At 37.3% G+C, this 25,897-nt stretch overlaps 1 pseudogene; it reads right to left on the bottom strand.

The window, feature by feature from the left end:
* Nucleotides 1-14,889: 14,889 nt before the first annotated feature.
* On the bottom strand, nucleotides 14,890-17,004 carry LOC103734245 (annotated as a pseudogene).
* Between the last annotated feature and the right edge of the window lie 8,893 nt (nucleotides 17,005-25,897).

Below are 25,897 nucleotides of genomic sequence, written 5' to 3'. Positions count from 1 at the left end.
ATAATACCATCAAATTGTACAAAAACCACAAAATGTCACTAAAAACTTCAATAAGTTAAAATAAATTTTTTAAAAATACGGGATGGAGAATGACTTGGGTAGCAAAATGTTTTTCTCAGTAGTATATATCTACTTTGCTCATCAGTAAGGATTCTATGACATAACCTCACCGAAAAAAATAAAAATAATAAGCATTCCTATGAGAAATCATTAAGTTCCAGTGGTTAAGTACAGGCATAGTTAATGAAAATGGTTTTATAAAGCATATTATATTTTATTTTATAATAATTTATAATAAAAGTAATGATGAGATAATTCTGTAAAAGAAAACAAATTTGGGCCTGGAGAGATGGCTCGGTGGTTAAGAACACTGGTTGTTCTTGCAGAAGACCCGGGTTCATATCCCAGCACCCACAAGGCAGCTAACAACTATCTGTACCACGTCCAGGGGATCCGACAGCCTCTTCTGTCCTCTGAGGGCATCTCACAACACAGGTACATTTACGTAAGGCAGGAGGTTAAGAAGTTCAAAGTTACCCTTGGTTTCATATTTAGTTTGAAGCCAGCTGTGATTATAGGGAGACCTGTTTCAAAAATAAATAAATAAATAAATAAATAAATAAATAAATAAATAAATAAATAAATAAATAAATAAAAAGTTGCCCTAGATAATGACACAGAGCAAAGGCGTTACTTTAGTTGTGATTTTTGCATTTGCACTGCCAAAGGTGATAAATGCTTTTCTTCATATTTATTTACAAGGCAAAATATTTTATTTTTTGAATTTCAGTGGGTATGACAGTTTCAATGTACAGTACTTCTTAATGTTCTTAACAATCAATAGTGCAGTTTTAAGCCCCTCATACCCACTCACAGGAACTTCTGATTCAGATCCTTTCTGGTGCAAAGAAATCCAACTGAGCCTGCAGCTCTGAGGAATACAAAGGCGCATGCCAGCCTAAAAATTAAGTAAATCTTAGCTTCATAGTTCATGTCCTATTTACAGTGCCCATTAGTTCCCCTTAAAAATTACATCATCCTATTTCCAGTAAAGCAGTTTGCAAAATTTGTATTGAAGCTTCTGCAATCGAGTGTACATTAGAGTCAGGGCTTCTGATCACAAGGGCGATAATTGAAAATAATTTAAAGATAATTGACACAATTTTCAGTGTAACTTGAATCCTGCAACATAAAAGGATTGTAGATGAAATTAAAATTATATGAATAAAACACATTTGCTTAAGACTAAAGTAGCCACATTTATTTCATGATCTTAAAACATATATTCAGATTAAGGCAGTGTGGCAAACTGAGTGAAACTGGGGGAGTGACACCTCCTGCCCTTTTGTATTTATTATTTCATTTGTCTTTATCTAAAATTAGTTCAAGCAAGAGTTTAAAAGATTTTGAAACTTTTTTTAAGTGTTCATCTTCTGCTGTGGGGCCATCTGTAATTGCTAGAACTCTGAGAGCCAGGGAGGGATGTGACAAAAATACATTGTATACATGCATGAGTTTCTCAAAGAATAAATAAAAGCATTTTAAAAACTTAAAAGAATGTGCCATAAATACCTTGTTCTTATTATCAAAATACATAAAATTCAAGATGAAAATTTGAATTCAAAAAATACATTTTCCTTTAAAGTCTTATAAAGTGTTGTGTGCAGATCAATCATCAAAGTACAAACAGTGGAATAAGCAAATATAACACGGAAACATTCATTACCATTTAAAAAGTCTCATGATCTTTCCATAAAAAGCTGTAGTTTAGACTCAGACTTATTCTGACCTATATGTGTTCTTTGAGGTAGAGTCCATACCCTCATATAGGTGCCAATTCATTCTCTCTATATTTTCCTAAAACATTATGTGTTATTTCTCTAATAGCCAATTACTTGAATATTCTGTAGCTGTTCTTGTTCTTTTTCAGAGGTTTTCCATGTCACAGTGGCAACTGGGAGAGCTCCTTGAACAGTGACCATGTTAATTGTGTCTCCTGTTCTCCACATTCTGTGTTAAATTTTCCTGAACGTATCTGAGCCAGAAACTTAATGGATGTAATTAAAACCAGAGACTTGATTCTGTGACTTGAGTCACATTTTCTGAGTTTAGTGCCCTTCCTGTATCATGTGTTATGGTGTTTCTGTGGAAACAGAGTATTTTATATTTCTTATCAATAACTCTAGACAGTGTTGTGGCACTTCAGTTTACCACACTCCATTGTCAGCTCTCCTTACACAATGTCTAAGCATAATATCTTTAAATCCAAGTATCAGAATGGTGACTATATTAATGTATAAGTGACCATGTATTTAGAAAAGCAAAGCATTATTGTACAAATAATATAAAATAAACTTGTGTTGAAATTCTAAATTATTTTCTACAACTTGAAAATGAAAAGTTAAAAATATGTTTAACTTCGAAGACATACATACTCAGAAAAATGGACGGAGCAGCCTGGGAAAGAGGAAAGCAAGAAGGGACCAAAGGAAGGAAGGATGGAAAGAAGATGGGAAGAGAGGAGGGAAGGAGGGAAGAGCTTGTGCTCTAAGAACAGTTACTTAAGCAGTATGGGCACTTGGCTAATGGTAAATTTTGAAGCACTATTTGGTCGTACAGTTTCTGTTAAAGTAAGGAAACTGAGCACCAAGCTTATGCAGATCTCTCAAAAAAAAATCGTTGTGTGGTGAAAGTTCCATAAGCTCATTAAACACAGCAGCCTGCCCACACATCGAAATGTCTAACTCTTTATAACTATTTTAAATCATCTCTAAAAATTGGGAAAAAATGTCATTCTGTGTGTTATTGTGAAAATCTGAAGATAGCCACATCGAAATGTCTAACTCTTTATAACTATTTTAAATCATCTCTAAAAATTGGAAAAAAAATATGTCATTCTGTGTGTTATTGTGAAAATCTGAAGATAGCTGTCCTCTATTCACTATGGCAGGATGTCCTTTCAGTGGTGGCCAGAATGCTCTGTAGCAAACTCTTCCCTCAACATCTAAGAGAAAGTTGGAGAGAAGGCACAGCAGTGAGGCTGGAAATGTTCCCTTTGCTTCTCAGGTGTTCTCTTCATCATGATCTCTGAATAAAACAAGTGAAGAATCCAAAATTCCTCCTTGACTGCAACTGGGATTTAAAGAGCTTTCCCTGAGATGTCGTGAATATGTGAGACTGATTTTTAGGTCCCCAGGGTTTGGAAACTTTCTGTCCCCATGAGATACCAAGACAGAATTTTATGCATTCTTTCAAATGCATCAGTGTTTATAATACTTTTATGTCCTTCCTAAGATAAGCTGTTGTTTAACTTTGAAAGATGGTTGTATTTCATAACGTTCTCACTTAATCACATTTTTCAAGAATAAAACATTGTTTTATCATAAATGGAATTCCATATTTTTTTGCTGAGTTTGATTAGAATGTTTTCAATCACAAGTAATTTATCAACAATTCTTTAAGGAATGGTTGACAAACATTGTGTTGGAGAAACAGTACTAAGAACTATTCATTAAAGAAAAGCATTTTATGCACAGTTCCATAAAGAAGTATGTATTAAGATTAATATTTATTTCATTTGTTTTGTTTTTTACTTCTTTCTTGGCAATATACTTTTTATTTTTTATTAGTAATTGAAAATTCCATACTGTGCTTTCTTACATCTACACAATGTATTATTATCAGATCTACCACACATACTCTCTCTTTTGCCTCCCCAAATCCTGATGACTCCTTTCTTATTACCGAAAAACTAGTACTTGTCCTATATTCATGTATTTTTAAATATAACGTTTTAGAGTCTTTCAAAATATCATATAATATATTTTAATTTATACTGAAGTCCAGTCCCCCATCTCTTTTCAGATTTACCCCATACACCTCCCTAATTTATCACTTTTTGTTCTCTTTCTTTTGAAGTCCTATCTAATCCAGTTTGTGATTTGCAGATGGGCCCACCTCCTGGGACATGTCCATTCTACCCAGCAACAACAAAGAAAACTGTCTCTCTCCCAGCAAATGTGAACTCATCAGCTACAGCTAGGACTTCTAGCTTACCTCCCCATTCCATGCTGAGTTTTTGTATGATGTGGGCTTCTTCAGATCTTGTGCATTCTGCCACAACTGCTGTGAGTTCATTTGTGCTATAAGTTTTTTTCTGTCCAGAAAACACTGTATCATTGTATTCATCCACCACCCTGAGCTCTTAGAATACTTATGCCTCCTGTCCTGTATATTCCCTTAGCATCTAGGGCAGGGATAAATTATATATGTTCCATTAAAGTGAGGTTCTGCAGTCTTTTTCTCTCTGCACATTCTTCCTCAGCATGGATGAATACAAAGACACAATATTTTCAAGTGGCTACTTATTGTAGTAGGTTCATCACTAGGGTCTATGACCTATGCAGCAAAATGTCAAGTAAGAGATCCTTCTTGTGAACTTGCCTTGAACCAACAAAAGAGGTTGGAGAGGCTTATAACATTTGTGAGACTATTGCAGCAGAGAGCATATTATGCCAGGCCAGTAATTAGTGTAGTTCACGTGATCCTCAGCTGGGTAAGACTGATGGTTTCTTTCCTCCTCTGGTATCATGCATAATGTCATCCAGCACTATGAAAGCTATTCAGTAGGGATAAATGTTCCAAGTCAGTAGCTACTTGATATTTCCAGGTTTTGTGACTTAAGAGTGTCTGATCTCCATCAGTAGGGTTTTGGGGTGGTGAAAAAAAAAAGAAAAAAAAAAAACAAGATCACTATAAATAGCCTCTAATGTGTCGATGACTCTGGGATCCCACTGACCAATATAACTGACACCATGCTTCCATTTTTTTTTTTTTTTTGTATAAAGTTTATGATGTCTGAAAAAAAGTTAATTACAAAGGCATATATTTATGGGCTCTTTCTCCTACATCTCAGCTGAGGTTTTTGTAATTTACTGCCTGCAGTGTGCTACCAGCACCAAGCCACAGCTTAGCCAAGATGGCGACCTCCCCCAGTTCCTGGCTTCCTCAGTGTCTGTCCTTGGATCTGTCCCATCTGAGTCTCTTGGGGTTCAGTGCTAGTTCTCTCAGAGGAAACACCTACCCAACACTCCACCCCTTCCTCCAGCTCTCACAATCTCTCTGCCAATCTTCCACAGGAATCCTTGAGCCTTAGAGGGGATGACAGATGCAAGGAAATATTTATTTTACTGTAGCAAGATATTGAACTCCTGGGCCTCCCCATCATCTGTTTTGAAGACATGGCTGTTGATCCATCTCAGTGGTGTCTCCCATACTATAAAGGCAAATGACAAGAAGTAGTCACATCTAAACAAACATGGATGTAAATACAAATGCTTAGAAGATACTTTACCAGGTGTATCACATTTATTGAACAAAATATATGCAACAGCTTCCCTGCTGGGGCCTATAGCCTTCCCTGACTAAGGGAGTTGCTGTGGTCTACAGCACCAATGTGTGTTCTACCCCTAGAAGCAGACATTATCTAATTAGAAATTTGTTGGATTTAAGTATGTTAGTTGAGCCTTTATTGCACCAGCAGGCATTGCTTGGCATGTCAATAGTTTGCAGCATGCGGGGTCCATTGTTGAGCCGAATTATAGTGGATCCTTTTCCCCCAATCATCTGCATAGCGGCTTCTGGCACTATGAAATCATCGATCCAGCGGCATCGAGTTTTCAGGCTAGTCTCTTCTCTGTCTCTCATTCTCTTGTGCTCACATCATGCAGTGTCTTCAGCAGCGTGGCCTTACTGACCTTCGACCTTTCCTGGTGTACAACTGAATTTAGTAGCAATAGTCTTGGTTAATTTGAGGACCTCTAGGATCTCTCTGGCCAACAGCTCATAAGGGCACAACTCACCGCTGGTACTGTAGGTTTTTCTTAACAGTTGTACAGTATTGGGAGCCTTTGTTTTGATTTTCATAAAGGATTAGGCTGTTGTAGACTTTTTCCAACAATTCCGGTGGATATCACTTGTGTCTTACCCAACCATAGAGCTACCAAAACTCTTATAGGTATAACTGGTCTTTGTTTCTTCAGGTGTACTTGATAACTGTCAGAAGGATTTCATATCTGTAAAACACTCAGTGGTTAACATCATATATTAAATCAAATATATAGACAAGGTCTAACACAACGTAGAAAGGTTTTATACATTTGTATTCATTTTTTTCTCAATAGGTCTCTGTTGGGTACCATAGCATGGATAAGAGGCATTAACTCGATTAGTTCTTTGTTATCTTTAGTTATCTCTTTGGAGTCATTCTGCATTCTGGAGATTTAACATGGAGCCTCTCTGTATCTTTTTATCATTGATAAATTCATTGGTGCTGGCTCAAGTTGCCTGACCCTGTACCAGGCTAAGAGGGCAGAAGGTCCCTCTTGTCCCTGCTGCACAGGTTGGTTCCCTGAGTCAGGTATGCCCTTGGTCTGTCTCTTGGCTATGGCCATATCTTCCATCTCTCTATTGACCATACCTGGCTGCTAGGGATGCCCTGGTGGGAAAAACTGCCTCCACCCCTAGTATAGCTTTTCTCAGGAGACAAATGTACCTTGTTTATTCTTTGGGGATCCTTAACCACCCCTGGGACAGCTTTTATGGTTTGTGAACTGTTCCTTAGGTTTTAAAGCCTTCCAGAAAGTCCTTAGTACAGAATTTGGGGATTTTTTTTGTCAATATTTTCTTTAGGAATTTGGGCTAGACATAAATCTTGTCACATCTGCCTTCAATTAACACAAACAGACATCTTTTTCTGCCTTGTCTTTTTTGTATCTCTTGTAGGTTGTTCTTCATGCTTTACGTGGTGGTTTGAGTCACTTAGATCTGACAAACTCTCACTTACTTACAAAGATCCTGTCCCATTAAAGGACTTAGCAAAACCATTAAAGCTCCATACCATTCTTGAGGTCCCTGTTGAATTAAGCATTTCTTTATACCTCTGGTGAGCACAGTGCTATCTGGCCCAGCAAACTAGGCCTCATATACCGCTTTCTTTATACCTAGTTGTCTCAGTAATGCCTATCTCACTTCTATTGGCCTCTAGCCCCTGATAATCATGGGAGTACCCATGAGTGATGACAAAATATTTTTTAATGCCTCACACAAGCTATTTCATTAGGGACTGCTTCCCCCCTGTATTGGCCTAGGTTAAACAGCCTATGTCTCAAGGATGGATGGGTGGTTATATAATTCAGGTGTGATGCTTCTGAAGGATTTAAGCTAATAGCATTTGCTCCCATATACCATATTTTCATGCCACGTGGTGAGGAGCTCCTTTATTGCTTGTTTGAAAGTCTTTCCTAGTCCCAACAGCTCCAATGTGAAGTATTTTCTGCTGGATACAGTATTGCTAAGGCTTTATCATCATGTTGAAACATGATTTTTTTTCCCTTTTTGTATTAAAGGTTGAATGTGAGGGGTATCTTCAGCTATTTTTATTTCTAAGTCATTTCTTTTCTCATTACTATCAGTCTTTTCCCCTATGTCCTTTGATTCCTGGTCTCAGGCTGCGTCTTGTATCAGAGATCTAATCTGGGCTTTCTTTTCTCTTTCATGTTGTTTAATTGCCAGTTCTGAGGCCAATACTGAATTCATCAGTAGCTCCTTCCTAGTCTTTTCAGCCTCCCCTGGGTCTACTGCCTTTGCCTCAGACAAGTCTTTTATTATACACAGAAATGGCAAAGCCACTTCAACAATGAATTATTTTTTTCCTTTGAATTCCCCTTTTCCTTCCAAGGCTTGTAAATTTTTTTCTGGACTTTCCATAGTCCTTAAAGAATTTTCATACATGTGTGGCAGCAACTCCCAATGCTCAAGCAACTGAGTTACTTTACATCATTTACAGGATGGCAGCCACTCAGGGACTTTCCCCATTGAACCTGTCCCTGTCTGCATAGGCGGCCTCATTTTCATTACATATTTTGCTATCCATCACATAACCCACGTGGATTGCTACTAACTCCATTAGGCTTATGGGGATTTCCCACATTCCATACTGGGCTCCCACCAGCTTCTCCAGATCAGTCACATTACCACACTGGATTCCTCCCTGTACCCATCTCTGCCACTCCGGATTTGGGGATCTGAACCTGATTCCCTGTCAATGGGCTCACCGATGCTGCTGGAACCACTATGCCTTCCAAGGAACAGGCTACTCTAGGGGTGAACCCATCTCAGAGTACCCTGGCCTTCACAAAGAAAAGAAAACTTTTCCTGGGAATCCTGCTGGCTTCTCCCTATCAGAGACATTGCCATTGTTTCCCCAACTCCTGCAGTTTGTTGCATCCTGCATGTCCAGCCAAACTATGCCAATTTGCAATGCCAATTCTCCCTTTGGAGACCTTCATGCATTTTCTTGGCTCCCAGGCACAAACAGCACTGAAACCATGCATTCCACTTGGGTTTGTTTTGTTGTTGTTGTTGTTTGTAAAAGTTTATGATATCCGAAAGAGAGTTACTTACCAAGGCGTACAATACACTTATGGGCTTTTTCTCCTACACCTCAACTGAGATTTTTGAGATCTGCGCTGCCACTGTGCCTCCAGTGATGAGTACCTGCCTAGGCAAGATGGTGACTTTCCCCTGTGTGCCAACTTTCTCAGCATCTGTCCTTAGACCCTCCTCCTCTGAATCTCTTGGTGTTCAGTGTTAGCTCTCTAGGAGGACACACTTAGCCAACAGTTAATAATCATCTTCTGTATAAGGAAGCTTCTCTGTTGAGACTTGAGAGATGTATTTAAGCCATGGGTACAACAATTTGTCATTAGACATCAGTTAAGTATTATATCTATTTATCAGAATAGTTGTAGTAGACTTTCTTGCCTGACCTGTGGGAAGTATATCCCTTAAGTAGCCTGGCCTGATATCAGTGACAGTGATGGGCTCCATCTTATGAAATAGATGTTAAAATGAATTGGAAAGTAGTTGTTTACTCCTATTACATTCATGACCCTATTGGATAGGCCAGCATATATTGTCAAGCCAGTTTCTATAGCTAGTAAGTGTCACATCTTGGTAAAGTTCATAATAAATTTTCTCTTCGGGTAGATTGCACAGGAACTTACAATATGAAATCCAGATGGCAGAGATGAGGCTTTAAAGTCAGTACCAGCTTGATTTCTCCTTGTTTGTTCTACAGATCATACATATAGTGTCTTCAGCAATAGGGTCTTACAATCCAGTCTGGTGGGCAACCAAGAGTGGAGAAATGGTCAGTATTGTTTGAGGGTCTCTGGGACTCCTGGTCAACAGCTTCAAAAGAAGGAGTCCTTTTCTGTCATTGGAATTTTGCTTTCCAAGCCTATGGTACCTAGTAAGATTAATGTCCACCTATTATAAAGTAATAATTTTTAATAATTTTATATAATGCATATGTATATACTTGTCACCTGAGTTCTCTCAGGGTCTCTTGTGTTATCAGACAAACCATATAACATGTTTCTGTGTGAATTTATTATAGTTATATTTTGGAGGGGGGGTGAAGAAACTTACAGAGACTAATGCCCAGCACCCAGCACCCAGCTCTTGCTGTGGGCCGCTGCCATTCCAGATTGCTCACCCACAGTCTCCATTAACTTTTGCCCATGTATCTTGGGCCCACAGTCTCATTCCAGGTTGGTAAATGCCCCCTCTCGTGACTTGGGTGAGACGCCAGGGCCGTCTTTTCTCCAAACCTGCCGCTGCGTGTTCTCCACACCACCGTCATGCATTCCTGATGGTTCAAGGCTTCTATCCCAAGATGGCTCCCAGAAGCCCCTTTTCAGTCATTTCTCTGCAGCAGGACCTACCCCTTGGAGGAATCATGTCCCTGGGACACGATACTGTAAGTAATTTCTATAGTGGTTGGTTTTGATATGACTTTTTCTAAAAGACTTCATTGTTATTTACCTCTCCCCAAATTCTCACCTCTGCCCTGTCCTCCAATTCCCTGCCCCCTTTAACCCTTCATACTGTGTTACTTCGCAGTTTTTAGATCATTTCAATCTCCATTCCCTTCCAGGAAGCCTTCCAAACCCCCAAAACAATAATGAACATTCATTAGTTCCTTGACCTCTCTGTCTATTCAAATAGAAACATGCATATATCTAGTATTTCAAAGGTGCTATCCTGCTATGAGAGAGAGCATGAGATATCTTTTCTTTCAGTCTAGGTTTCTTTACTCAGGGTGATTGCTTCTAGTTCCATCCATTTACCTACAAATTTCATAATTTCTGTTTTTTTACCTAAAATATTGCTTTATGTAGATGCACACATCTTCACTGTCCATTCATCAAGTGATGGACATCTTGGTTATTGTTAATTCCTGACTGTTAAAAAGGGACAGCAATGAACATGTATGAAGTTATTTTTGGAGCGGTGTATAGAGTCTTTGGGTGTCTATGCCCAAGAGTGTGGTTATGTTTATTGTTGGTAAATAGGAAGGCTACTGATTTGGGAGTTATAAGTTTACATACTGTTACTTCTCTACATGTATTTATTAGCTCTAGGATTATTCTGGTGGAGTTTTTAATGGTCTTTCATGTGTAGAATTATTCTTCTTTTAATAGGATTTTGGCCTGGTGCCCATTTCCCATGTTCTATCCTGGGATTTTTCTGACTGAGTCGGAATGGGTCTTGTGCATTCTATCACCATTGTTGCAAGCTCATATGAGCAAGTTCCTATTGACATGAAGGTCTCTGCATCCTTATGTTCATGCACCAATACTGGTTCATCTAATCTTTCTTTCCTTCTTCTGCAATGGTCCCTGAGCTGTCAGTGGGTGAAATTTAATATAGTAATCTTGTCCAGAGACACACATCATCATGTACAAATAGGGATACTTTAACTTCTTCCTTTCCATTTTGTATTCACTTTATCTCTTTCATTTGTCTATTGCTCTAGATAAGCAGTATAGTTCCTCAAGTACTATATTGACGAAGAATGATGAGGGTAGATATCCTTTCTATATCATCTATTTTTCCTGTTTTTAATGGAAATTCTATTTTTCTCCATTTAGTATGATGCTTGCTCTTGCCTGCTATGCATTGCCTGTATTATTTTGACATAGGTGCCTTGTATCCCTAGAATCTCCATGACATTTATCATGAATGGATTTTGTCTAAGCCATTTTCTACATCTGTTGAGATGAAAATGTGGTTTCTGTCTTTGAGTCTGTTTATATAGTGGTTAAACTTATTGACTTAGACATGTTGGACCATTCTTGTATCTCTGAGATGAAGCCAGATTGATCATGCTGGATAATTCTTTTTATGTGTTCTTGCAATCAATTTATGGTTATTTTAATTAAGAAATTTTGTATTTATATTCATCAGTGACAGTTGTCTACAATTTTATTTTTTGCTGCGTCTTTGACATTAGAGTGATAACTAGTTTCATAGAAAAATTTTGGAAGGTGTCCTTCATTTCTTATTTTCTGGAATAATTTGAGGAGTATTGGTTTTAGTTTTTGATGGTTTAGTAAAAACCAACACTGTATCCATCTTGTTCTGGGTTCTTTTAAGTTGGGAAAATTCTAATTACTGAATCTGTCTCAATTGTTGTTATTGTGTTCAAAGTAATTATATAATTTTGGTTTAACTTCAGTAGATACCACATTACTATAATTTAACCATTTCTTTTTCTTAATTTACAATACTTTTAAAATTTTTAATGACTTTATTTATGTGTGTGTGTATCACCTACATTTATGTAAATGCACCCATGCTGTGCAGTGTCCATGGAGGTGAGATGGGGGACCCATGTTCCACAGAAAATGGAGTTAAGAACAGGTGTTATCTGCCATGAGGGTACTGGGAATCAAACCCAGGTCCTTTGCAATAGCAACCAGAGCTCTTAAGTGTGCAGCCATCTCTCTAGCCCCTTATCCATTTCTTCTAAAGTTTCTAATAAAAATTGAGACTTTAAATATGTCCTTATAATGTTCTGAATTTCACCAAGATCAGTTATGATGTTTTCCTTTTCATTTCTGAGTTTCCTTATTTGTGCACACCTCTCTTATTTAGTAAATGTTGGTAATCTTATTAATCTTTACCAAGAACGAACTCTTTGGGGTTTTTTCCATTGTTTTTTTTTTGTCATTTTGAGGCAGGGTCTCCCTGTAGCCCCAGCTGGCCTGAACTCACAGAGATCAGTCTTCCTGTGCCTCCTGAGTGCTGGGATTAAAGGGGTGCATCACCCTGCCCGGCTGTTGTTGTTGATTTTATTGTTGATTCTTTGTATTTCCTTTCTAGCAATAATTTTGATCTTGATTTTATTTATTTCTTCTTCTATATTCTTTTTAGGTGATATTTCCTCTTAGCTTGACATGACCTTGAGGTGCAAAATTAATGCCTTTTGGTGATATGTTTCTAATTTTCTAAAGTAGACATCTAACATTATAAAGTTTGCTTTTCGACTGTCTTCATTGTGCTTCATTGAATTTGGTATGTTGAATTTTCATTTTGAATCAACGTCATAATTTCAAAAATATTGTTCTTGATTTCTCCTTGATTCAAATTTTATTCTGCAGTGTATTGCTTAGCTTCTAAGAGTATCTGCAATTTTTCATTTTTTATTTTTGTCATAAGCATTATCCCTGAAGTCAGCTAGACTAAATGATGGCATTTCAGTTTTCCTAAATTTCTGGAGATTTACTTTGTGTCCTAATATGTGGTCAGTTTTGGAGAAAGTTCCATGGGCTCCTGATAATAAAGTCTATTCTTTGGTATTTGGATAGAATGTAGATAGATGTCCTTTATATCCATTCAGGGTATGTTGTCAGTTAACTCCAGGGCTTCTCTATTTAGTTTTTGTCTTGTTTACCTATTAATTGGTGATAGTGAGATATTGAAATGATCCACTATTAAGGTGTGAGAATCAAATAGATTTAATAATGTTTCTTTTCTGAAATTGGGTGCCTGTGTGTGGAGCATATATGTTTAAGTTTGTAATATCTTTTGTGTGTATTTTTCCTTTAATGAGTATGAAGTGATCTTTTCGGTCTCTTGTGATGAATTTTGATTTGATGTCTATATTGTTTGCTATTAGAATAGCTAAACCAGTTTGTTTCTTAGTTGTATTTCTTTGGAATGTGTATTTTCCACCCTTTTACCTTAAGATGGTATTGATCATTTTTTTATAATGTGTGTTTTGTGGCATCTATTGATAGATTCTGTTTTCTAATCCAATCAGTTAGTCTGTGTCTTTTTACTTGGAAGTTGAGACCACTAATATTCTATGTTATTATTGACTGATGTTTACAAATTCTTCTTATGTTGGTGCTACATTGCTATTTTTTAGATCTCTTTGGGTTGAATGTTCTGTGATAATTTATTTATTATTTATGCCCACTTCAGAGTGTTTAATTTTCTCTTCTGAGCAAACATGTACATTGAGTATTCTTTGTAAAACTGGAGCTGCATAAACAAATTTCTTAAAGCTAGTCTTTCTTTCTTAGTTTTGTTGTTGTTGTTATTCTTTCTTGAGATGGGGTCTTCCTGTATTCACAGCAGCAGTGGAACTTGCTATGTAGGCAAAGCTGGCCTCAGTATCACTAAGATGCACCTGCCATTGCCTCCACAGCAATGGGACTAAAGGCATTCACCTTGAAGCCCACCATTAACATTTTTTTAATCATTGAAATATTTTTTCTTTCTCCTTCAATTATGAATGATAGTTTTGCTAGGTAAATATTTATCATTGTACTTGTTCTTTCATGAATTATAGGATATTGACACAACCCTTCTAGGCTTCATAAACTCCATTCAAAAGTCAGATCTTATTGTGATAGACTTGCCTTTACATGTGACCTTTACTTTCTTTCCCACAGTTTTTAATATCTGTTCTTTGTTTTTTACATTTACAGTTTTGACTAAATGATGTGGTGGGATTCTTTTCCACTATTGTTTACTTGGTGCTCTTTATATATATTTTTAAAACAAGATAGTCATCTCTTTCTCCAGAATTGTGAAATTTTATTATATGATTTTATCAAAAACAATTTATGTGCCTTTAACCTGGGTTTCTTTTCCTTCTTCTATGCCTATAATTTCTAGGTTTGGTCTTTTTTAGGTGTCACCAATGTCCTGCATATTCCTTTCCTGGTTTATTTTAGACTTGACATTTTCTTTGATTGAGTGATCCCTTTACTCAAGCTTGTATACAGGATTTGATGTTCTCTGGTCCATTTCCTATATTTCCTTTTTGCTTCATCCCTCTAAGATTTTTTTGTATGAGGTCCTGATATTTTTATTTTAAGTTTTATTTCAGTTTGCCTTTACTTTGAAGATTCTATGTCCTTATAGAGTTCTACTTCCATATTTTTTATTGTTGAAGTTATGTCATTCAACTTTATTTTCATAGTCTTCATTCAGGTTTTTATTCATATCCTCTTTGAGTTCCTTGAATATATTTATGATTGCTATTTTGAAAACTTTGCCTTGTGCAACTACTACATTGCCATTTTCAGGAAACATTACAATGGGGTTTTAGTTTCTGTACTAGATATATTATCTTGGTTATTTATGTTGTTTGTATTATATTTTTCTAGATTTCTGGACTTGTGTTGGAGGTTGCATTTCTTGGGTTGGGTAGCTGATCTAGTCATTACAGGGAATAAAATGATTCCAAGAACTAGCCTGTGGTTGTACCAGAAAAGGAGGTGCTCATTTTCACTCCACCTACTTTCTTTGAGAAAAGATCTCTGAATGAAACATGAGCTACCTCTTTTTTGGACAGACTGTCAGGACAGTGAGACTCTATGACTCATCTATCTCCATTTCACCAATACCAGGTTAAATGTGGGCTTCCATGTCTGGCTTTTGACTTTAATGCTAAGAATAAGAACTCAGATTTGTGTATTTTCAAAGCAAGTTCTCCTACTCACTCTCTGGCAGGGTCAGTGTAATGTTTTAAGATTGGCCAGAAACCAGCATCAATCTCTTCCTCATTTTCTTGATGGCATTTTTCATTTATGTATTCCTGACAGTGTAAGCCATAGGATTGAAAATGGTGTCGGGATGGTGGAAAATATAAGGGTGCTTTTTTCAAAGGAGAATGCAGATGCAGGTCTTGCATATATTAATATGCAAGGGACAAAGTACAAAAGCACAACAGTAATGTGGGAGTCACAGGTGGAGAGAGCTTTAAATCATCCTTCAGAGCTGTGAGCTCTCAGAACAAGATAACACTATAGGAAACAAGCAACAAGAAGAAAAATGATGATGCAGATAGACCTACTGTTGGCAAATACCAGAAGGACAAAAATTTGCGTGTCAGTGCTGGCAAGTTTTAGTAATGGGAACAAGTCACGTAAGGAAAGGTCAATAACATTCCTTCCACAGAAAGGCAGCTGCAAAGTGAAGATAAACTGTATGATGGAGTGCAGAAAGCCTCCCATCCAGGCTACCCCAACAAGAATGACACAGAGCCTCTTATTCATGATGGAAGAGTAGAGTAAGTGTTTGCAAATGGCCACATAGTGGTCATAGGCCATGGCTGTTAGCACAATCACTTCTACCCCCATGAAGAAATGGAGAGCAAACAGTTGAGTCATGCAACATTCAAAGGAGATGGTCTTCCTCTCACAGAAGTCCACCATCGTCTTAGGTATTATTGCAGAAGGTGTGCATGCATCCAATAAGGACAGAAACACCAAGGAGTACATAGGGGAGTTCAGCAGTGCAGGGCTGTAGATGATAGTCACCACAATGATCATGTTGCCCATGACAGTTGCAAGGTAGATCAACAAAAATACAACAAATAATATTTTCTCAACTGTGGGTTTCTGTGAAAGCCTCAGGAGGATGAACTCAGTGACAAAGCTCTGATTTTGAATGACTCTCAAGAGGAAGGTGACAACAAACTCTTTTCACATAAATTCTGCAACTATGAGAAAAGCTGTTTCATATAATTTGTATTATCATCACCAAGTTTATGAATCCTCATGCAGATTTTCCTTATTGATTTTATTACCATTGGCAATGGTATATTAGAAATGTTTCAAATGGAGGTGGATACAAATTACTTATATATTTATTAAAATTTTAAATAGTGCAGAGAAAGCAATTACTAGTGTTGGAGAAGAGAAATGCTACATTATTGAAACATCAGCATTCATCAGTCTCTAGGTCTTCTTGACATGAAATGTTAAAAGACATTTTGAAACTTAAATATGTGCAGAGCACCCTAATTTTTAACCATGTCTGCCATCTGCATGGAATGAGATCACAATAAGTGCACTGCAGTGTATGATCAGAGCACTGTCTAAACTGCAAATAGAAGAAGAGGTAAATGTTATTCTAGATGCCCCTGAAAATACTGTTTCCTTTAAATTTGTCAGTTGTACCTTTAAGCACATTCATTTATTATTCATAAGCAGAAAGCTCTGTGAGAAAGTGTCTATCACATTTATTTCAAAATTGACCAGATCTTTATAAAATTATGATTTTTCCATTGTGACTAAGTGAAATCCTTCACAAAGTAGCTATTGCTCATGATTCAAACTCCTACTTAATAGTATGTAGCAGGGGTTATGGTGTTATGGTTACTATTTTACTGGTGGAAGTTATGAATAGTGATGTAAAGATAACAAAAAGAAATGATGGTTCAACTGGCATCCTTAGAAATACAGCCTCTAACACCCATGGGGTCTCCCTCTAATTAACTGAATAGATAGTGACATAATTTTTCTTAGTGGGTACTTCAATTTTGCAGTGTTCTTCAGAAGCTCATTCTATTGATAGTAACACATCATTTTCTTTTGTTAATGTGTGAACATTTAGATAAAGGTAAAAGTGTTAATGTTGAATAATCAGAAATCAATAAACCAATCACCTACACAAAATTTTGGTGACAGAATATAGCTGAAGTAAAATCATTCATGAATATAGACTCTTGAGACTTAATTATTTGACAGTTATTTATACAATGTAACTTTGTTGAGAAAATATAAATATGCAAGATATATAGTTTGAAATTTCTATGAATTTTCTATAAAAGACATTTATAACAGCTTACCTCTTCATCTCTAAGGATTTTGAGGGGGTTCATATTGAAAATTTCAAAATGTTTCTCATGGGTAACATGTTATTACAGTTCAAGGTATAATTCTTTCTCTTGAAACCTCAACCATCTTATACACATAAAGTTTGTCCGGAATCCTGTAGGTAAATATTTCAGCTCCTGTATTCACTTTCCAGAAGTCTGTCCAGCTTGAATAGGTGTCAGGATACTTCTTGTTTACACAGAGCTAATAAATTGGCAGACTATGAGTTTTGCCTGAATATATATGTGAATGTACACGTATATGATGTTACAAATCTCTGAGCAAAAGAATAATATATATGTACTGATAAGAAGAATATAGGTGCTTTTAATGGCTCCCATTTAAAAAGAAGAGACATAAAGTTATATACAAACCTATCATGTAATGTTGCGTATATTTAATTTAAAATCAGTTCATGAGTTAAATTTCCTCACTAACATCTGTAATATGAAGTCTGTATCCACTTTGCACCAACAGCCAAGGAAACAGCAACATAAAACAAGGACACTGGATCAGTCAACAATAACTCATGGTAGACTAAAAAGATAGTTATTTAGTTTATAAGTTGTCATGCAGGGCTAAAATGGGTTGGACAGAGAACTGCAATTGGTAAGATCACTGTGAAATGATACACATTAATGTAAATGTAATATTGAAACTCTTTTCTTAATATGTAAAAGAAGGAAGATACTTATAATATTGTATAAGTATTATAAGAAATTATAAATATTATTGTAAAAATAGTTCAAACATCAGAGGTTTGCACTCACATACAGATCCTCATATTTTTTATTGGGGGTAGGGAGCAGGTTACTTAAAGTTCCTAAGGGGAACCACTAGTGTTTTCAGAATATCATATAAAATAATGGTGGAATCAGAAGGAAATGAAGGACACGAAAAAGAAGCTGCCTCAGAAAAATCATACAGAGCAAAGAGGATACTTCTATTATCAACATTTGTTTTTTCATAGCCAAAGCTGACAAGTGTTTTTCAACACTAATTAGACATGACCAGAATCAAATCTCTTCATATTTATTCAGAAGCTAAATATTTTGTGCCATAGATTAAGATATAATGTTTCAATGCACAATATTTTCTAAAGGTAATATTGTAGTAACAATAGCATAGTGTTATAGCACTCATACCCAGTCACAGGTGCCCCTGTCATTATTCCTCTTGTATAAAGAAAACTGAGCGGGAATTTCCAAGGAAAATAAGGACACATATTAATCCGAATTTAAGAAAATTTTAGCTTCATCTCTCATGTTCTGTTTATAATGCTCAGTAGTTCCAAACAAAATGATAGAGTCCTATTTCTCATTAAGCAACACCCAAATTTGTGTTTAAACATCGACAAAGAAGCTTATAGAGAAGTTAGGGTTTATGATCACAAGGGTGTGTTGTGACTCAAATACAATATGCAATGAAAAATGAATTGTACTCATGTTTAATGTATGATATTGAGAAATGTATACAATAAATGTGTTCCACAGTACCAAGTGAAAGCAGATGAGTGATATCCTGAAAAAACTGTCCTTTCTTGTGTTAATCTAAAATTTATAGAAGTATAATATAATGTATGAATTAAAATTTTATTCACTGTCTTCTGGAAAGTGGTGTGGAATAAGTTAGAAATCTGAGAAACGGGGATTCTTATGATCAAAAACCATGAATAAACCTCTCAGAACAAATAAAATATAAAACAGCTTAATGTTCACAAGAATGTGTCACACATATCTTGCTATTATTTTGAAAATACTTCAAATTAAACATTAAATATAAAATCCACAAAGTCAAATTTCCTTTACAGTTTCCTTTAAAAGTTTTGAGATTTGGAGATCATTCATCAGATTACCAAAAGTTGAAATAGTTAACTACCATAACACAGTATATTACATTAACATTTTTAAACTATTATATTCTTTCTCAAAAACACCATACTGTGAACTCAACTCTTTTCTCCATATGACTTGTGATTCCAAATCCATTCTTTCAAATAGGGAACAACTAATTCTTTCTGTAGTCAGCATGCATTGGGATGTTCTATAGCTCTTCTTGGTCTTTCCTATGTCTTATTTACCTCATAACAAGAACTGTATTCCTTGAGAGCTGTCCTCAAGCAGTGAACCTGTGAAGTGTGTGTCCCTGTTGTCTATAGCCCACCTTAGATCTTCCTGAAGATATATGAGGCAGAAACTTAATCTTTAGGGGAAGTGAGCTAGACAAAATAAAATCAGAAGACTACACCACGAGACATGACTCAAATTTCTGACCATTAGCATGCTTCCTGTAACACAGGATCTATTTTTAGAAACAGATCATTTTATAATTCCTATCAATAACTTTAGGATGTACAGGATCACTTCAGTTTATGATGCTCCAATGTCAGTATTCTTCATCAGAATGGTGGACACATCAGAGCACAAATAAGCATGCATGCAGAAATGCAAAATTTAGCAAGATAAAGTAGAAACATTAACTTTTGTGGTAATTTGGTTATTTTGCCCACCCTAAAGATGAAAAGATAAAAAAGTTGAAAATGTTTAGAAGGAAAGAAGGAAGAAGGAATGGAAGGATGGATGGAAGAAGGGAGGGCAGAAGGAAGAAAGGAAGTTAGGAAGGAAAAAAGGAACGAAGGAATGATGGAAGGAAGTATAACAAAGGAAGATGAAGGAAAGGAGGAAGGATGGAGGAAGGAAGGAAGGAAGGAAGGAGGGAAGGAAGGAAGGAAGGAAGCTTCTAGACATGACAGGCAGTTGCACTCAGGAACGCACAGCAGCTGTGGTTGCCTACACAAGACCTTTACAAGAGCCATCTAGTCAATATTCCAGAATGTATGGGGTCTTCACAAGACCCCACTCCTATTTGAGATGCTATAAGCAGTCAGCAGCTACTCAAAGAGAGAAAGTCAGCTTTATTCAGGGTTGGGGCACCAGAAGGTTGCCCATGTCACAGTAGATAGCCCTACACCCTGCAGGTAGACAACACTAATTGAACTCAGAAGGTCAAATATTTATTGACAAAGGTAAGAGGAGGATGTGGTAGGAGGAACCTGGGAGGAGTTAGAGGTGGGAGGAGTAGATTTGACCAAAATAAAATATATTCATATATGAAGGGAAAAGGGAGGAAGGGATGGGAAGGGAGAAGGGAGGAAAGAGAATGGAGAGAGGGAGGGAGGGAAGGAAGGAAGGAAGGAGGAAGGAGAGAGGGAGGGAGGGAGGGAAGGAAAGAAGGAGGAAGGAAGGAAGGAAGAGAAAAGAAGGGAAGGAAGAAGGAAGGAAGGAAGGAGGAAGGAAGGAAGGAAGGATGGAAGGGAGGAAAGAGAATGGAGAGAGGGAGGGAGGGAAGGAAGGAAGGAAGGAGGAAGGAGAGAGGGAGGGAGGGAGGGAAGGAAAGAAGGAGGAAGGAAGGAAGGAAGAGAAAAGAAGGAAGTTAGGAAGGAAGAAAAAAGGAAGAAAGGAAGATTCTAAGGAAGGATAACAAAGGAAGATGGAAAGAAAAGAAAGAAGGGAGAGAGAGAAGGGTGTTATTACCATAGAGGTGACATTTGAGCGCTGTAAGCGTATGAACACTTATTAATCTTGAAGCTCTATTCTTTGGTTTCCTCATGAATAATTTTATCCACTTTTGAAAACACTGCCCTAGGTCATACATTTTTTGGTAATATAAATATCAATGCCAGAACTTAACTCTCTCAAGAACACATAGTTAAAGAAGCAAAGGGTCCATGATCTCATTAAACGCAGTTTCCTACTCACAATATCCAAATGTTAATTCATTTTATCAAAATTTAAAATCCTTGCTAAAAATGGAAAAACACATCTTATGAATTTCATCATGATCTGCTTTTGTGAAAAATCTGAAGATAGACATTTAATTTCTATGGTCTAATGTTCAATCAGTGGTGGGCAAGAGGCTCTGTTTTAATTTAACTCTGCCTTCCATACCCAAGAGAAAGAAGAACAGCCCAGGCAATTAAAGGATATCAAGTGTTGCCCTAAACATGATCTCTGAATAAAAGAAATGAAGGATCCAAATTCCTCTTCCATTACAACTTGGAATTATGTAGGTTTCCCTTGAACATCATGAATCTCTGAGAATGATTTTTTATTCCCAGTGGGATTTGGAAAATTTATGGTCCCATGGATTCTAAGACAGTCATTTTTTAGCACAAATCAGCTTGTAAGAGTATTTATCACACTTTAATGTCCATCCAAAGTAACCATGCATCTGTGGTTTTGTTGTTTGTAGAGGGTCTTATTTTATAATTATTTTGTACACCATGTTATGAAAAAATATTTTGTAATGGATTGAATATTGTAGTTCTATACCAAATTGATGTAGAATACATTCTGACACAAGAAATTAATTAATCCATATGTAATGAAAATATGCATTGTCTGTTCTGGCCTCCATCTGGCTTAGATCCTAAGAACACAGCAAACAGCTTCAGAGCACTTAAATCTGGCCTCCACGTGGTATAGATGGAATTCCACTGAAACTGGCCAACAGCCCATGGAAAATAGATGATGTATGGAGAGACCTGAAAGTTGAGTGCCTTGCCACAACAGGAGGAAGATCATCCCACACCTACCACCACCGGCTCAGGGACTTTTTCTGAAGAGCTTGGTGGAAAGACTGTAAGAGCTGGAGAAAGGGTAGGATTGTTAACTGAAGTATCTCCCAGCTACCACTATTCCATCAAGCTATAGTCACACATCCTTCCCATGTTCATCAAGGAGTTGGGGGGGGTGGAGTCAGTTACCCCTTCTACCCAATCAGTTGAGCTTATCTGCATGTGTGGGAAGAGGCAAAAAACATATAAGCCGAGAACACTAAGAGGCACCTCTCTCACCATTTTGTGTGGCTGTCAGGATGTCACAGGGTATGTATTTGAGTGTGGACTTTATGGCACAGGAATAAATGTGGGGCGCCCACTCTTCTGTAAATAAACTCCTACCCTACGATCTGTTAAAAAAGTAATAAAAATAAAGAAAAATTTATGTTTATAAATCTATGAAGAGATACATTAATAGGAATATTATTTATTTCCTTCAAGAGTATTTGCTTAATTTTTTGGCAATTTTTTTTAGGTATTTTTATTAGTCCTTTGAGAGTTTCATGCACTATATTTTTTTACAGTATACAATGCATTGTCATATTGACCACATATATCTCACTCTTTTCTCCTTTGTAGTTCTGCTGACTCCCTTCTCACTAATTAAATAGTATCCTTATATTCATCATTTTTAAACTGAATGACTTTAATAAGAATTATTTGATGAATATGGGTAAGGCATTATTTACTGGAGCATAGGCATCTTACCTTTACTACACCCATGAAGAAATTATACCCTTTCATCAGCAAATATTGACTGTCAATAGTGTCACAGGGAGATATTGGGAATCATGAGCCCCTCTCCTATACAAGATTAAACAGAAAGTTTCAATCTTGTGCCATTCTTATTCAGGGATCCCCAGTAGATTTTCATTTATGATTAAAATGGTCATGTCATAGCTGAACAAGAGCATTTCTAACCAGACCACTCCATCATCCAAGTCTTACATTCTATTTTGTTCTATGCTCTGAGATATTCCCTGTTCCTGGAGAGGTATACACCTGTTCCATTTAGGGAGGAGTATTAAGAAGTCATTTATTCTCAGTCCTTCACAGACTTAAATGTCTCTGCAATAACCCTTCCCAGTGCAAGAGAAAGCATCTCTATCCAAGACTGGGAGCTTAAATAGCCAGTGGGTATATGGGTGTAACCAAGAATATGTATGAGACAGTTTGGCCCCATATTCAATTTCAAAAGTAATTGGTTCTGCCCTAGAGTCTGGAACCTCACTAGTCTAGATTTTTGACCAGGTTTGTCTCCTTCTTTGGATTGTGACTTAAATCAAATCTGAAAATTACTGGTTACACCCAAACATTCATGCTGCTATTATATCAATGGGAAAAAAAAAGTTTAACCTGGTGGGTTGGTATACTAACATGTAAGGCCTACATCCAAAGAAAGCCTTTGGTGAGTTTTCTTCACCAACAACATGGCCTATATAACATCTTTTGGAACTATGAACACTACACTCCATAGAGCAGTACTCTAAAAGGAGAGCTTAAATGTGAGCCTCTACGGAAAAAATCTAATTACTTACTTTCCATGGACAATTTCACAGACTAAACTTTGCCATTCAAAATGGAGGAAAATAGGTGAATATCAAGATGGAGAGGACCAAAGCATGACCCAAACTGAACAAAACAAACAGCAAATCTGAAGGTCCATGTCCTTTCTCATCTTGGGACGTTTAATGAATGACCAGGGATCTAAAACAGAATAGATATTAGCCACCATACTATCACTACTTCAGATAGTACAAACTACCTCTCTCTTGAGTGGGCTCCACTCCAGAGATGCATTTCCTTGGCAGATATCCCATGGTACTGGTATCTTCAACATTATGAGAGCTTTACTGAAACTTAAGCTTCACTCTTACAGCTTCAAATAGTGGTCTATCAGAGCCTCCTTGCTTGCTTTGTTACTGCTTTACCTCAGCTTCCCCCAATACCATCCAGTAAGATTCCATCACCCTCTAATATTACATCTGTCATGACTACAAATCAATACAACATGGGCAATATTGCCTAGTTTTCCTGACACTCTAGATGTATCCTGACACCCTATGACCCCAGCTATGTCAGCTTCTGTGTCCTAATCCTGGAGAACAAGTTTTCTGTGCAATTGGTTACAAGGCATATTGAACCCCTTCAATTTCGTTCTTATTTTGTTTTCTGTTCAAATATCCAATATTTCACAAGTTGAAGCTTTTGATTAGTGAGGTTTTCCCCTTAGGGCATACTGTATATTATCCTGTTGCAGACTAAGGTGTTACTCTTTAACGATATTAGCATCTTTTTCTATACACACCTTGGCTGAAAAATTCAACACGCAGGAGCTCTTTCCCTCTTCAACTTTGCTTTGTTATGTTTTGTTTTACTGGCAAATGTTTTTGGTCTTTTTCACTTTAGACCTATATAAGTGTTGTTAAAGTATCCATACCACAGACATAATTTCTTCTGTCCAGTGCATTAGTCCATCATTTTAAAAATATACTTCAGTAAAGGTCTTGGTAAATGGGCAGAATGATGCCAGATGTTGGAAAATATATCAAAGAAATTTCCCTATTCCTGATAGTACTCTTTTGTGTCACATAACCTCCAGCTGAGCTTCCACTATTCACAATTCTCTCAGAATTTCTGCCTTCTTAGCTTGCACCAGAATAGCCCATAAACACTGCTTCAGGAATGTTAAAGTATTTCTGAATGAATGAACCACACTCTTCCACATTGCACTGAGACATCAGTTCTAAAGGCCTAAGAACAACAGGGTCATGTTTATCAGAACAACTTCATATCTTATAACAATTTACTATATTTGTTACTTATTCCTTTCCTCCAACAAAATTCTTGAGAATAGTAACCTAATGAAACAATTGTTTCTTTGGCTCACAGTTCCATATCAGTGTACACCATGATTAGGCATCATAACACAAAAGCTTGAGTCAGCTACCTGTTCACATGTATCCATAATTTAGGAGAATGATAAATATATTAGCTAAATGCTTTATCAGACCCAGAGAGTAGCACTATGCCATTTTCGATGAATCTTTTATTCTTAAACAAAACAAATCAAGATAAACCCTGATGAATGTGGCCAGAGGTAAATATAATCAAGAAAATTCCTCACACCTGGAATTTGTATCCCAGGTAATCACAGATGACTGTCAACACTAACCTATAAGGTAGTCATGTACTGTCTTACAACTTTAGCTAACAACATGCACTGTATTGAATAATTGATTAGGACACCCCTGCATTTTTGTCTGATTTTAGTCAATATGTTTCCATTTCTCTCCCTTTTAAAAAATTGAGAATTCGTTCCTGGACCCAGCAGATTTCCAGGATAAGTTCACCTGTGCCCACTGCACCTTGATTCCCCCAGCCTCATTCACCCTCCCAGCCACTGAGGCCATCTCTCCTCCTAGGAGGGGGACTGGCACATTTCTTGTCTTGACACCCCAGACCTCTGGATCGAACTCTTGTTCCAAACTTTCTACTGCTTCCTGATCCTTTGCATCCAGACCAACCCAATTCCTTCCTCTCATCCCTGGGAGCCCTCGGGTATCTTCCTGTCCCCACCTCCCTTTGCACCTCTGGGCAGACCAGCCCCACAGCTTTCTGGAGCCAGCAGCTTTCCTAGGTAAGCTTAGCTGCATCCACTGAACCTGAATTCCCTAGCCTCATTCACCCTCCCAACTCCCCCACCCCATCTCTCCTACTAGCAGAGGGACTGACATATTTCTTGCCTTGACACCCCAGACCTCTGGACTGGCCTCTTGGCTCAAACTCCCCACTGCTTCCTGATCCTTTATATCCACACAAAGCCAATTCCTCCCTGTAGTCCCCAGGAGCCCTAGGGGCTCTTCTTGTGCCCATCTCCTTTTGCATACCTTGGGGCACATAGACACCAGCTCCCTGGGGCCAGCATCTTTCTGAGCCCTGTTCCCAGGCCAGCCCAGCCCTCAAATTCCTGAGGCCAGCATTTTTCCTGGAGGAATCCAGACCTTAGGAGAAAGCGTGAGAGCATCTGATCAGTATCCAACTTGGGCCTCTGTTGGAGCAGCAAGACCAAAGCAATTTGGCCACTCCAATATAAAATCAAAGAGAGCTCCTGAAGCCTAGACCAACCAGCTTTTCATGCCCAACAAGTAAACCACAAAGGCACATAAAGTTTACAAAAAGAAGCAGAGCTAAATTCAACAAAGGATTGACTCTCAAACAAGAATCAGAAATTACAAAAAAAAATCCACATTTC

The sequence above is a fragment of the Nannospalax galili genome, unplaced genomic scaffold (genome assembly GCF_000622305.1).
Source record: "Nannospalax galili isolate Female #2095 unplaced genomic scaffold, S.galili_v1.0 scaffold2736, whole genome shotgun sequence".
NCBI classification, from domain to species: domain Eukaryota; kingdom Metazoa; phylum Chordata; class Mammalia; order Rodentia; family Spalacidae; genus Nannospalax; species Nannospalax galili.
This window is presented reverse-complemented; position numbering and strand designations above follow the sequence as displayed.